Source organism: Callospermophilus lateralis, chromosome 14 (assembly GCF_048772815.1).
Source record: "Callospermophilus lateralis isolate mCalLat2 chromosome 14, mCalLat2.hap1, whole genome shotgun sequence".
In the NCBI taxonomy this organism is placed as follows: Eukaryota; Metazoa; Chordata; class Mammalia; order Rodentia; family Sciuridae; genus Callospermophilus; species Callospermophilus lateralis.
In genome coordinates this window covers 56,559,648-56,574,623 of record NC_135318.1, presented here as the reverse complement: position 1 = coordinate 56,574,623, position 14,976 = coordinate 56,559,648, and the positions used below count along the sequence as shown (strand labels likewise).

At 42.3% G+C, this 14,976-nt stretch overlaps 1 pseudogene; it reads right to left on the bottom strand.

Annotated features, from left to right (window-relative positions):
- Positions 1–8,536: 8,536 nt before the first annotated feature.
- LOC143379983 (nucleophosmin-like) overlaps positions 8,537–14,976 on the bottom strand; it is a 41,997-nt pseudogene continuing 35,557 nt past the window's right edge.

The following is a 14,976-nucleotide window of genomic DNA, read 5'->3' as shown; positions in this document are numbered from 1 at the left end:
TAGAGAAGTATACAATGGCCTGGGACAAAGTATTGTAAATGATTCTCTTTGGAATATCTTGTGGAACTGAATAAAGACAATGGTGTATGACAAAAGCCTGTCTGGACATCAGTTGAGGTCTTTCTTCTTGCCATATCAATTTGGTTAATGACAATTTAGGGAAGGTACCAGAGTTAATTGTTTTCCTCCTTGACAAGTCCCACCTTTAAGCAGACAAGGAAGTGTTTGATTCCTTCAGAATCTGCTGCTTTCTAAGTGACTTTAATATAAAATTAGTAACAATCAGGGTGCCTTCTTTTGGGGTTAAAATCCCTACATTCCTTCAAAGACATAGGTGTGATCTTTGTGATCTTGTTACAGGTAAAAATTGCTTAAATGGGACGCGAACACTGCTAACCATAAAGGAAAAAAATATGCAAATGTAATTATATTAAACTTAAGAGTTCTGTTATCAAAAGACATGAGGAAAATTTGAAAAGTGAGACTTAAGGTGGAATGATTTATTTATAATATGTGTATTTAAAAGGGCTAATAACAAGCATGTTTAAAGAATCCTGTAAATTAAAAAAAAAACACTGTTGGGCTAAGGATATAGCTCAGTGGTGCAGCACTTTCCTTGCATGTGTGAGCCCTGTGTTCCATCCTCAGCATCACCAAAAAACAAGAACAAGCAAGCACACACACACACACACACACACACACACACACAAAAATCCCCAAAATTGTAGAGCAAAAACATGATGAGAAACAGGATATTTACACGTTGTTTCATTATATATTCATTGACTACAAAAAGAAAACAATAGTGCTTCACAGAACCTTAACCAAGTGATCAAAGTTAGTCTTACCACTGATAAGACAGATCCCCATCATCTTGCTCTGATTTTTTGTACTGAGGATACATCGCTCCTTGCAAAGATGCATAATATGAATTTAATTTTGAGGATTTTCTTGAGGCAAATTGAGGGTATGTTACCAATACCTGGCCAGTTCTCTTCTGAAGTATTAAGTCCATAAAAGACAAAGATAGCAAAACTGTCTCAGGCTAGTGCAGATCAAAGACTGTAAATAAGACACATAATCCTGGATTGAAACCTGGTCCAGAAAAAGACATTAGTGAGACAAGTGATGACATTTTAATAAGATCTACTGTGGAGTGCCAATGACAATCTCTTTTGATTTTTTTCAACCTTTTCTTTTCTTTTCTTTTCTTTTTGAGGAGGATACTGTTGATTGAACCTGGGGGGCACTCATGCGTTCCCGTATTCTCTCTCTCTCTCTCTCTCTCTCTCTCTCTCTGTGTGTGTGTGTGTGTGTGTATGTATGTATGTATGTATATATATATATATATATATATATATATATATATATATATATCCTTCCTTATTTTATGACAAGCCCTCACTAAGTTGCTTAAGGCCTCACTAAGTTTGCTGAAGCTGATCTCAAACTCGGAATCCTCCCGTCTCAGCCTCCTGAGTTGCTAGGATTATAGGTGTGTGACACTGCATCTGTCTGATAATGTCTTGATTTTGAAATTAGATAACAATTAAGTAAGATATCAAGATGGATGAAGAAAATATAGGATTATTTTGAATTCTTTTTGCCAATGTTTGAGATTACTTCAAAATGAAAAACTGAAGGAAAAATGAAATCTTCATGAAGTGCCTGTGCAAGTATTTTTGCAGGAAACTGGCAAAAGACTGCTATAGGCACTTTATGAAACTCCTTTTATATACCGTTAACCAAATGGCACATGACAAAATGCCCAGCTTTATTAGTCATCAGGGAAATGCCAATTAAAGACCTTGTGAAAAACCACCACTCACACCAGAATGTCTAAAATGAAAAAGACTAGTTACATCAAATGTCAATGTGGCTCTACTCACACACTGCTGGTGGGAGTACAAACTGATACCACCAACTGGGAAACAGTTTGGTAGCATCAATGTGAGATGAACAAATGTATATTCTATGACTCAGCAATGTATGTAAAGTTCCTCAAAAGATTTTTTGTGGTACTGGGGATTGAACACAGGTGCACTCTACCACTGAGCTACATCCCCAGCCTTTTTTTTTTCTTTTTTCTGTTTTTAAATTTTGAGACAGGTTCTTGCTAAATTGCCAAGACTGGCCTCAAACTTGGCATCTTCCTGCCTCATCTTCCTGAGTTGCTGGGATTACAAGCATGTATTCAAGTAATATTTTCAAAAACTTTGTAGCAGTGTTATTTGTCATAGTCAATAATTATAAACAATTTAAATGTCCATTAAACTAGCTACTCAGGAGATTAAGACAGCAGGATCACTTGAGGCCAGGGGTTGAGACAAGTAAAAAATAAATTCATAGCTGTATTATTTGCTAATAGCCAATAATTGGAAATAATTTGTATGTCCATCAGTAACGAAATGAGTTAATAAGTTCTGGTATAGTCACATAACAGAGAGCTTTACAGCAAAAGAAATATCAAATTATAAATTCACACAACATGGATATTTTTTCCAAACCAAACCTTGGGTAGTGGATGCCAGGCATAAAACAGTACCTATTATATAATTCTACTTGTGGAAAATTCAAAAGCAGGTAAAATTCATCTGTGTTTTTAAAGTCAAGATAATGGTTACCTTGGGAGCAAATGGAGAGTTTCTGGGGCACTGGAAACATTCTATTACTTGATCTAGGCCCTGATTACATGGGTGTGGTACTTCGTGGAAATTCGTTGAGCTGTGTGCACTTTCCTCTATGTTATGTGATGGTTCCTTAAAGAGTGCACATGAAACAACCTGTCTCTTGATAGAAATCAGTGCATTTCTCTAGTGTATAACACACACTGATAGCACAAACTAACAAATAGATCCAGCTCTTAGGCTGAAGGATGTTTTGATTGTCTCTGAAGGAAAAATTATTTTTAAAACAAATAATTGGTCTTACTGAACCGTTCTGATAACTTTCTCAGCTGCAGCCTAACTGCATAGTAAAAAAAAAATGTCACAAAAATAAATAAATCACGATACCGTGACTGCATACACTTTAGAGAACATTGTGCATTTCCAAGATGTGGAAGAAAATTCTATAACTAAAATGTTCAGTAAATTGAGCTGGTTCTTAAAATGTTGTTTTTTTCTTTAAAATAGTCGATTACTTGCCAGGCATGCTTGTTATCCATGATTCAGGAGGCTGAGACAGGAGGATCACAAGTTCAAGGCCAGCCTCAGCAACTTAGGCCCTACACAACTTAGCAAGACTTTTTCAAAATAAAAAAACAGGGCTGGGGGATGTGGCTCAGTGATAGGGTACCCTTAAGTTCAATCCCTACTGCATTAAAAAAGAAAGAAAGAAAGAAAGAAAGAAAGAAAGAAAGATTATAGACCTTTGAGAAGCATAAATTATAGAATAGTATCTGACAACATTATTAAAGAGTAAAATGATATAACTTTAATGTAATTGGTAAACACCCCTGTATTCAATCCAGTACCTGGCCCCCAATTCCTCTGTCTTCATAATAAAATTTAAAACATAAGGCCGTGAGTAATGAATACTTGTATTTAGCTTGTGGTAGTGCACATTATCCTTAAGAATATGTCCAGTATTCCTGCCTCACCCACTGTCTGCTGGCCTCTGGGCCTTGAGCTTTCTTAGGTCAAGGAAATTGACTTTGGAGGTGAAACAGAAAACGAAGAAGAAACACTCTACCTGTAATGGGTGGTGGCGTATACATTTATTAAATCTCACTGACTGTACACTTAAAATTCGTGACTCTGAATGTATATAAATTATGCCCCAGTTTTTTTGTTTTGTTTTGTTTTGTTTTGTTTTGAAAGCTTTTTGTTGCCTAGACCTGGAGTTATCAAAGGGACTCCCTCCCCATTACATCCTCAATAAGTCCTGGTGGCATTTTCCAGAAGGGTGTCCGAAGGGAGCAGGATCCCTGAGGCTCCACGTGTTTCTCCTGGGTTTATAAATCTGCAGACTGAAGGAGTCGGATACCTAAGAAAAGGAGGGAGTTTGATTTAGCTGGATGAGCACCGGTAACTGAGGTTCTATTTAACGAAACCGTGCGGCGGGATGATGGGTATTTTTCAAATTGCGTAACAAAAGCCGGCAAGGACTCAACTCTAGCAACCCCGGAGTCCCAGCCTGGAGTGTTTCCGCGCCCCCGCAACCCACCCCCGGTAACCCCCGCCCTCCCCTCCCAAGTTCACGTTCAGACCTGTGATGTGCTTCCAGTACATGGGCGAGGTTGCCATCTAGTGGTGAACGAGGTTACCACAGGGATGAAAGCTGCATGCAAGAAAGAATTTAAGAACCCAGGTCGCTTGGCCGAAAGTAACTCTCCAACTGTGGATTGCCGCGGGTGGGTTAGTTACCCACTGAAGGGCTTGAAAGACTCTTTTGAAAAGATGCTTTGAAACTGGAGAGAACTGAGGGAATTCCCTCAAAGTCAACTTCCTCATGCATTTGTGCAAATTAGAAAAGTCTTTCATGTGGGTGGAGGAAGCCCCAGGGTGAACAGCTTGGTTAATGGAAAACAGATTGTATTTCAGCTTCCCTCCCCTGCCTCTGTCAGAAAAACGTGTCCAGTGGACAACTTGCACAACCATGGGCTGCTGCATCAGTATCTTCTGCAGGCACCTCAATTGCCTGCAGCAAACATTGTTATTACCCTGGTGTGAGTCCATAGATGGTCCCAGGAACAAGCAGAGACAGTGGTGACTGGCACGAGAGTCTCCAGTACCTGGCAGCATCCACCTCCTGCTGTGCCTTAGAAAACACCCACTCTCCTCTCCCAAATTCACTCTGAATGTTCAGGAAGCTCATCTTTTATGAGGTCTTCTTCCTTGCTCTGCTTCTTTTTCACTTTGAGAGCACCTCTCTTACACTTTATCACATGTTATTATAATTTCTACACTGATTTAATTAGCTTTGTAAGCAAAAATAACCAACATGGTTTTGGCACCGTTAGGAAAACACAAAGAACTGGGACAGAAGCAGACCTCAAATGGATCAGCAAGCTTTCCTTTATTCGGCCGCAGAGTCAATCAGTCAGGCACTGAAGGGCTCATTTTCTGAGTCCGGAAATGGCCATCAGTTGCAGAGAGACTCTTTTGAGTTTTATAGTTGACAGTGAGGGTGGTTTAATTATTGGAGACTGAAGGTTTGGATAGTCAGGAAAGGAGTTGTAAAAAAGCCGGGAACTCATTGTCACTGGGAAAAGCTCAGAACTCAGTGTTCATTGCTTATCTTCCTTCCTCTGGGACCCATTGTTACCCCAGAGCTTCACTATTTGCTTTTCTCCTCCCAGGACTCATAGGCAGTGGGAAAGGGTGAAAGTCCAGGGCCCAGCGGTTTAGTATCTGCCTCCTCCCTTCAGGACCCCTGGTGGCTGGAAGGGGTCAATGTTTGCTTTGGTGGAGATGCTGGGGATGAACCCTGGAGGCCCATTGTTACTGGGAGAGGACATACTGGGAGAGGATGAATGATTGCCTTCCTCCTCCATCTTCCCTGGATCAGAGGGATTTGGGGGGTTGTCATTTTCCATATCCTTCAAGCTTCCCCTCCCCCAACTCAGTTTTTGGTTTGTTGAATTTCTGTGCTGCTTGTTTTCTGTTTCAACAATATTTGCTTTTCTCTTCATTCTTTCCATCATACTTTCTTTGGTTTTACTCCGTTCTTTGTCTTCTAATATCTTTAGCTGAACTGTGATACATTTTAAGTAATTTTTTTCTGTACCAAAGATTGACACAAGGGCACTTTACCACTGAGTTACATCCCCAGATTTCATCCATCTATCTATCTATCTATCTATCTATCTATCTATCTATCTATCTATCTGTCTATCTGTCTATTTCTGTGCCAGAGATTAAACCCAGAGGATTTTAACCACTGAACCACATCCCCAGCCCTTTTTATTTTTAATTTTGGGTCAGGGTCTTGCTAAGTAGCTTAGGGCCTCACTAAGTCACTAAGGCTAGCTTTGAACTTGTGATCCTCCTGCCTCAGCCTGTGGAGTTGCTGGGATTATAGTTGAGCACTACTGTATCCAGCATTAGGCCACTTCTGTGTGCTTTTTTTTTTTTTTTTTCTTTTTTCTTTCTTTTTTTAGTGCTGGGGATTGAAACTAGGGTCTCACACATGCTAAGCATGTGCTCTATGACTCAGTTAAGCCATTTTTTAGTGCAGCAAAATACATATGTAACATAAAATTCAATATTTGAACAATTTTGTTTTTTGTTTTTGTGGTCCTGGGGATTGAACCCTGGGCTTAGTACATGCTATGCCAGTTGCTCTGCCTTGGAGCTACATCCCCAGGTCTATTTTAACCATTTAAAATGTACAATTCAGGACTGGGGATGTGGCTCAAGCAGTAGCGTGCTCGCTTGGCAGGCACGCGGCGCTGGGTTCGTTCCCCAGCACCACATACAAGTAAAGATGTTGTGTCCACTGAAAACTAAAAAATAAATATTAAAAATTAAAAAAATAAAATAAAATAAAATGTACAATTCAGTGATGTTAAATCCACAATGTTGTGTGTGATTATCACTGCTATTTCCCCAAATTTTCCTCACCTCAAACAGAAACTCTATATTCATTAAGCAGTAAATTTTCATTCCTCTTTCCACACTCTGCTACTCTAATCTACTTTCTATTTCTAAAGATTTGCATATTTCATATAAGTAGAATCATATAATATTTATCTTTTTGTGTTTGGCATATATTTCACTTAGCACATTTAAAGGTTCATCCATGTTGTAATGTATTAAAATTTCATTCCTTTTTATGGCTGACTAATATTCCATTGCATGTATATACCACATTTTTTTTTTCTTTTGGGCTATTGTGAATAATGCTCCCACAAACAATGGCATCTAATAATGTATTTGAATCTCTGTATTTAATTTTTGGGGGTACATACCTATAATTTCCTTTTTTTTTTTTTTTGAAACAAGCTCTTTATAAGTTACTGAGATTAGCTATGAACTTGAGATCCTCCTGCCTCAGCCTCCCAAGTTGCTGGGATTGCCGGTCACTGCACTGAGCCTATAAGTACTTCTTTACATCACTGCTATTTCCAGTAGATCATGGGCCCTTGAAACTTATCTTATCCATTTTTGTGTTCACAGGCATAACAGACCAAATACTTAGTAGGACTATGAATTTGGTGAATAAATAAGTGCCGCAGTCTGGCTGGGCACAAAAATCAGAGCCACTCAAACAGGAACCAATTTTATTTTTGAAACTCCCGTCAATGCCCTGTAAGCTCCTGGGAAATCTGCCGACCCACACACGTGGCGGTCTCCCAGACACCAACAGGAAATCCCTCCTCCGGAACTCCTACCGCACTTCCCCAACCAATGGGAACTCTCCAGGAGTCCCTTAGCAGGCCGAGGTGGACAGCAGGGTCTAATATCCATATGAATGCAGATCTTAACATAATCATATCATCTCAATGGCTTGCTGGTGTCACCTTTCAACCAAAAATGCCATGCATCATACTACTTGGCTATGGCTCTTAGCAAATAAGAAATGACACTATTTTACGTTTGTGAATCACTTTGCAGTTTATAAATCATTGATTGTGTACAAGGTCCTCAAGATCTTGAGTTGATCTTCAAGATGACCTGTGAAGTACTTGGGAATGTCTGTATTTCCATTTTATGGAGGAGGCAGGCAAAGGAAAAGAAACCCATGTCAAAGCTGGGACTCGGCTTCAAATCTTTCACTTTCTAGTTCAATTCTATTTTTTTTTTCCTGTCTTGCTATTTTTCCTGTTATTTCTGACAAATCATTGGTGAAAATAGCCATTCTTCCTGAAAATTGACTACAGGAATAACTAAAGGTTTTTCTGTGAAATAGCTGGAGGAGGTTGAGTGGGTGGCTTGATTTGTCATCGTTGCTTAGTTTAAAAAAAAAAAAAATTTGTTTTTGAGATGGAGTTTTGCTATTGCCCAGGATGACCTTGAACTCCTAGGCTTGAGCAATCCTTCTGCCTCAGCCTTCTGTGGAGCCAGGATTATAGATGAGCTCCATGGTGGCACCTTGCCCAGACTGATCTTTTAACAGATCTGATCACATTACTGTTCTGTGTGAAACCTGCCATGATGTTGCAGTACTCCCAGGGTACTGATATTGCAGTACTCCCAAAATCCTTAACAGGTATTCCCACCCGAGTCCAGCTCTTGAGTTCTAAGCTCCAACCTGTATTGGGACTAGGCAATTAATTTCCATGAGCAGGGTAGCTGGGACTAGGTAAGAAATAGTTATTTCCACTTGGCTGCAGTGGTGGGAATGGACACAGCTGCAGGGCTGCAGAGGCGTGGGGAGTGCCAGCCATTTCTAAGGTGGGCAGTCAGTACTTGGTTTGGTACTATGAGAAAAGATGGCCCAGGTGTAGCCAGACCTTTTCGCTTTCTTAGAGAAGCAGGGTTCTGGATAGTTTGCATGCAGTCTGTATTTTTAATGTTGGTGATAATTTCAAATTTAAAAATGAGTTGGACTAACAATGGTGTGAATCAGAGAACATAGAATAGTCTAGATGCTACCCACAGAAGACAGGGACCTCAGCTCCCTCCACCGCATGTTTTTCCTGGCTCCTCCCAGGTTCTGCTGAACTCTGGTCATACCAGTCTAGTGCAGTGGGCTCCACAGACATCACTGGGGAGCTGGAGGCAAAAATGAAAAAGAAAAGAAAAAAGATGTCTAGGCCCCACCTCTCGGAATGTTTTATATCTCTCCCTGGGTGATTTTCATGCGCAGCCAGAGAGTGTAAAATTGCCAACTGGACTTCTTGCCTCCAGCTTTGCCCTCCTCTGGTCAGCTTTCCACACTGCAGTATTAGAAATCTTTTAAAACCATAAATCTGATCGAGTCACTGCCCTGCTCAGAACCCTCCCGTGGCTGCTTCCTAACATCAGGACCCCTGGCTTTGCATACTTCAAAGGTCCTTCATGCTCTGGCCGCTGCTGAGCCCTCCTCCAGCTTCTGGCTAAGTGTTTCCCAAGCAAAGCTGGAATATGGACTGTGTGCTACGGTTTGGATGTGAGGTGTCCCCAGAAGCTCACGTGTGAGACAATGCAAGGAGGTTCAGAGGAGAAGTGATTGGGTTGTGAGAGTCTTAATCCAATCAGCAAATTGATCCCCCTGTTAGGGATTAGCTGAGTGGTAACTGCAGTGGCGGGGTGTGGCTGGAGGAGGTGGGAATTAGGGTGTGGCTTTGGGGTATATATTTGTATCTGGCAAGTGGAGCCTCTCTTTCTGCTTCCTGATCACCGTGAGCTTCTTCCCTCTGCCACCCTCTCTTGCCTCACCTGGAGTCCCGAGGAATGGAGCTGGCCTTCTATGGACTAAGTCCTCTGAAACCATGAGCCCCCAAATAGACTTTTCCTCCTCTATAGTGTTCTGGTTAGATCCTTTAGTCACTGCGGCTAAAAAGCTGACTAAAACAGACTGGGCACTTGCCTAGCATGCGTGAGGCCCAGGATTCTGTGCCTAGTACTGCAAAAAGAAAAAAGAACGCAGAGCTGATAGTATCTAACTGTCGAAATTGAATATAACTTGGTTCCTGGCTGAATCTCCGGAAGAGAAGAAAAGTTGGGAGGGCACACATCCGTGGATGCGGATGACATTTGTATTATGATTTCTCCCCCATTAGCAGTCTTCCTTGAGAACTGACCATCTAGGGGGCCTTTGCAGATGGGGATGGGGATGGTCCTTGCTTGCGAGGTTCTCCTAGGGTCACACAGCATGCACTTGACATTTGAGGAATGTGATTGATGGGTTCTGTCTTCCCACAGAGGAGTCCCATGGAGAGAGAGGACTCTGGAAGCCAAATAGCTGAGGGACTTTCCAAACCAAACATCTGCTATGAGATGCAGAACATGCTGAGTTATGCCTCACCCAACTACAGACACAAGGCCCTGTGCTTCTCTTGAGAGCATCTCTCTAGCCAGATTTTCCACCATTAAAACTAGTACTTTTAATTTCAGCTTTCTTGCCTAGAAGGCCACAGTTAAAACATCCTATTCAGAAGGGATCACAAAGGTGGCTTGAGCTGAGTTTCTTAGATTGCCTGCCACCTGGTAGGAATCCAAGCCTCAAGGGCAAGCACCGTAGGGATCCAGGCTGATTCAGAGTTTGGGCATTGCTTAGGATAAGCAAACAGAATAAGGGACCAGTCTGGGGCATCAGGAAGACTGAGGAACCTGATGTTGAGAGAAGGGTCACAGAGAACGAGATATTCCACAGAAGAGACGCTATGGACCCAGAAGGTACTCACAGGCACTCAGCCTATGGCTCGATTTTCTCCAGGACTCAGGGTGATTATCAAATCTCTTTTCTTTGTCCCTCCCCTAATCTCTTAGGACTCTACAGAAAAAGTATTGCCGTAGATAGTTTATAGTTCTTAATCCCTCAATTCTGCAACACCATTAGTAGTTACAAATGTTGGACCGAAGGCTGGACTCGCTCGCAGTGAGGCACAGTCAAACTCCATGCAGTGACCTTTCAGTCCATGACAGATCATATGTATGGGGGTTGGTCCCATAGGATTATAACAGGTCTAAAAAGTTCCCTTCACCCAGTGACATGGTAGCCACTGTTTAATATCTTAGTGCAACACATTTTTGTGATGATGCTAGTGTAAAGAATCCTATATACATACTGTACTATACCTTTTAATCCTTAATTCTTATTTTCTTTATTTAGTTCTATGGGGGATCAAGTTCAGGACCTAATGCATGCTAGACAAATGCTTTACCATTGAGCTACATGTACCTCCAGCCCCTTTCATTTTTTAGAGTATGTGCTTTTGTGTGTGTGTGTGTGTGTACATTAAATAAAAGATTACCATAAAATAAAAAGCTGTGCTATGCCAGCAGCAGCCCCACACATATCATTTAACCACATCTCTTGATGGCATCATTTCCTCTTGTGCTTGATTTAAATCTCATGTTGTCTGACTTCCCATGGCCCCCAAGCATACAAAATCCACTGCTAATGATGCCAGTGACAGCCCATGTTGAGAATTGACCTGGAAACATAATTGAAAGTAGAAAATGTGATAGTTGTTGTTCACCAGTCAAGTGTGTCCCATGCCACCCAGGCTATGATCTTGAACAAGAACAAGGTGCTGGAAGCTGTTAAAGGATCTGCTTCATTGAGGCAATGAGACTGACAGAAATTCTAGAAGACCCTGTATTGGATGTGGAGAAACGTTAAGTGACCTGGATTGAAGAACAGGTTCAGAAGTGTGTCACTTTCAGGGCCATGATGATCGTGCTCAAAGCAAAAATGTTTGTGATGTTGGAATAAACGGCAGGACCTGCCTGGGATGTTGAATTTCCTGCTAGTTCTGGCCCTGGGTGGTTTAAACAATCCAAGAATCATTATTCATTGCAACCTGGGAAAGTGAGTGGTGGGTCTGAGGGCTGATGTGAGGGCAGGCAAAGAATTTTTGGAAACTCTAGATAAGCTGGTAGTGGGGAAAAATGACTGGCCGGAGCAAATCTTCAGTTGGGACTGAAACCTGCAGGTTCTGGAAATGATGCCTGAAAGGACTTTCACTCAAACAAGGCCAAATTAGCCCCAGGTTTCAAGGCTTTTAAGGACAGGATGAAAGTCTTCCTTGGAGGCCGCGTTGCAGGCTTCAAATTGAAACCCTCTGTGATCTGGCGCAGCAAGAACCCCAGGCCTTCAAGCACATGCTGCCAGTTTCCAACAGGGTAAAAAAAGGTCGTGGAAGGCCCAGTTCCCCTTCCAAGATGCCTTCCCGACTTGCTATGCCTGTGGAAGAGAGAAGCCCTGGAGAAAATCTGTGCGACTAATAAGATTGCTATTTTTGAAAAATAAAAAGTGCATGTTTTATCTTGGGTGCTGGATGTTCTCTCTTTCTCTCTTGAGTCATTAACTGTCGGGGACACTGTGCTGGGTGGCAGCCCTCTGGGGAATGAACTGAGGGAGGTATCCAGCCAGTGGGTATGGGGAACTGACCACAGGTTGCAGTTTGGAAGCAGGTTCTTCTCCTTGTCCAGTCTTCACATCGGACTGGCCAACAGCTTGACTCCAGCCCTAGGACAGACCTTGAGTCAAAGCCACCCTGTAAGTGACTCCTGGATTCCTGAGGCACAGAGACTGTGAGACAATAATTGTTTCTTGCTTTAAGTTACTGAATTTCAGAATAACCCATTACACAGTTGTTGATAACTAATACAGCCATAGATTCCCACTGTTCAAACCCAAAGGTCTAAGCAACTTTTCAGTAATCAACATTTCTCAGTTGTTTTCTGCCTCTGACCAATTTCTAGAATCCCAATTTTTAATTTTGTCTAGTTTAATGCTTGTATTTTGCTAAGAAGCTTCATCAACCTCTCTACCCATTCATAGCCAGAAATCCCGGTTCTGTTTGCAGTTCTCTGGATCAAACCCAAGACCCAGGGCCTTGCACATGCTAGGCAAGTATTCTACCACTGAGTTACATCCCCAGCACTTTTTATTTTATTTTGAGACAAGATCTTGCTAAGTTTCCCAGGCTGGCCTTGAACTTGCAACCCTCCTGCCTCAGTCACCCAAGTAACTGGGGATAACAGGCCTGCGGTGGCCTGAGTTTTAATCCAGGCATAAACGCAATTCAGAACATGCCCATCTCCTTTCATTCATGTAAGTTTTTTCTAAGAAGACTGGTTTTGTGGGATTTTTTTTTTTTATGGCATTGCTGGGTTTGTTTTTTGTTTTTTTTTAATTTTTATTAATTGATTTTGAAATCCTGGGGATTGAACCCAGGGCCTTATGCGTGCTAGGCAAGCTCACTACCACTGAGCTACATCCCCAGGCCCAAGGCTGTGTTTTTGATTACACTGCCTAGGCTTCCAAGATGATACAGTCACTTCCTTTCTGGTCCCTGCCTTCTGCTCCCCAGATGGCAACCTGAACTTCCCCCGGCGTTTGTCAGGGAAGTTGTTTTATACATAGCTCTGCTTGTATAAAGCCTCTGCCCCGGCAACCTGAAAGTACAAGAAGTCACCTTAACTACTTGGTGAAATTCGTACCATCATATCGGGGCCCCTAAAAAGGAAACAACTTGTAATGTGTAAACTCTGAGGAAACACACTGAGTGGCTTGCACAGCAGGCCTTGGGATAGGTGGACTAAGGCTACATGACTTCAGGGCCCTTGAAGAAAAACAGTTTCCAGATAGAGACGTGGAGTTAAAGAGGAAACAGTGGCAACAGAAAGACGCAGCAGACGGTGATTCCAGAAAAGGACAGGACATCAAGAGTTCCCGGCTGAACTCGGAGTCGGGTGCCTGGACTCCCAGAACAACACCGGCCAGAGCCTCATAAACTGAGGCCTTTGTGGTTCTTATTTATGATGCAGGGATAAGGATCAAACTGCCTGCTTGTGTCCATGAGCCAGGACTTGACAATTAAAGGGTGGATACCAGGAAGGGCTTTGGGAATGTGGGATGAAAGGCACCGGCTGAGAACAAAGGGGCTGATGGGAATTTCCCAAGTACCAACCTCAGTTGAGGACAGACAGGGCAATGAGGGCAAGGAAGCCAGCTGTTCTGAATGGACGGATGCTCTGGCCAAGTGCGGTGGCACATGCCTGGAATCTCAGTTGCTTGGGAGGCTGAGGCAACTTAGGAGACCCTGCCTCAAAATTTAAAACACGAGAAGGGGCAGGGGGCTTAGTGAAAGAAGGGGTCCCTAGATTCAGTCCCCAGTACCACCGCCAAAATAAAAGATGGCTGTTCTTAAATGAGCACATTCGCACATTCATATACAGTGGGTTGAATTTGAGATTGTTTATTTTGTAGCCACCACAGCCAAACACCTAAATAATGGACCCCACCCCCATTCCTCTCTATCTCATGATGCTGCTTCCTTGTCTCCCAGCACTTGTCTTATTTGTTTAGTTGTTGTTTATGTGTTTTTGTCCAGGCCAGAGTGGAATCTCAGGGGAGCACGGGTTTCATAATTTTCTTACCCACACGAAGCTTGGTTTGTAGGAGGCATGTGGTAAGTAGTTAAATGAAGGACTCAAGGGAAAGAATAAAAAATTTTAAGAAATCTCTAACTCAGGCCTCTTTTTTAACATCAACTGGACAATTCCAGGTAAGTGTCTCACATGTACTTGACTCTGTGTAACCAAAATGCAACCCTTTGTTCCTGCCCTCACCTCAAGCCAAAGACCAAGCCTAGAATTGGGAGCCATTTTTCACCTTGATCGCTCACCTGGATTCTGTAGCAGTCTTGAACCTCTGTGGTATTCTCTCAGGTCCGCCGTTCTCCAGAGCACCTTCTGAAAACACAAGTTTGATCATGTCACACCAATGGTGCCACTCCATTGTCCTTAGAAAAAGACAAAAGGTCTTAGCACAGAAAGGAGGGCCTCTCCTGGTGACTTTTACCCATCTCTCCAGCTCCTCTGCACGTCTCATCTGTGGTCACTCTGAGCTGCTTGCTATTCCTCAGCCTCAGGCCTTCTTCTCATCTTTCTTTTTGGATGAAACCCTTCTTTCCTGGTCCAGCTCATCAGTGAAGACCTTTTTGATCAGTGTTGTGTTTCCCAAGTCTTTTAACTTTGACAGAAACCCAATACAAACTAGCTTGTTAGAAGGGGATGGGTACAGGGACACTGCTACATCCATGTTCATAGCAGCACAATTCACAATAGCAAGACTGTGGAACCAACCTAGATGCCCTTCAATAGACGAATGGATAAAAAAAATGTGGCATTTATACACAATGGAGTATTACTCTGAATTAAAAAATGACAAAATCATAGAATTTGCAGGGAAATGGATGGCATTAGAGCAGATTATGCTAAGTGAAACTAGCCAATCCCTTAAAAACAAATGCCAAATGTCTTCTTTGATATAAGGAGAGTAACTAAGAACAGAGTAGGGACGAAGAGCATGAGAAGAAGATTAACATTAAACAGGGATGAGAGGTGGGAGGGAAAGGGAGAGAGAAGGGAAATT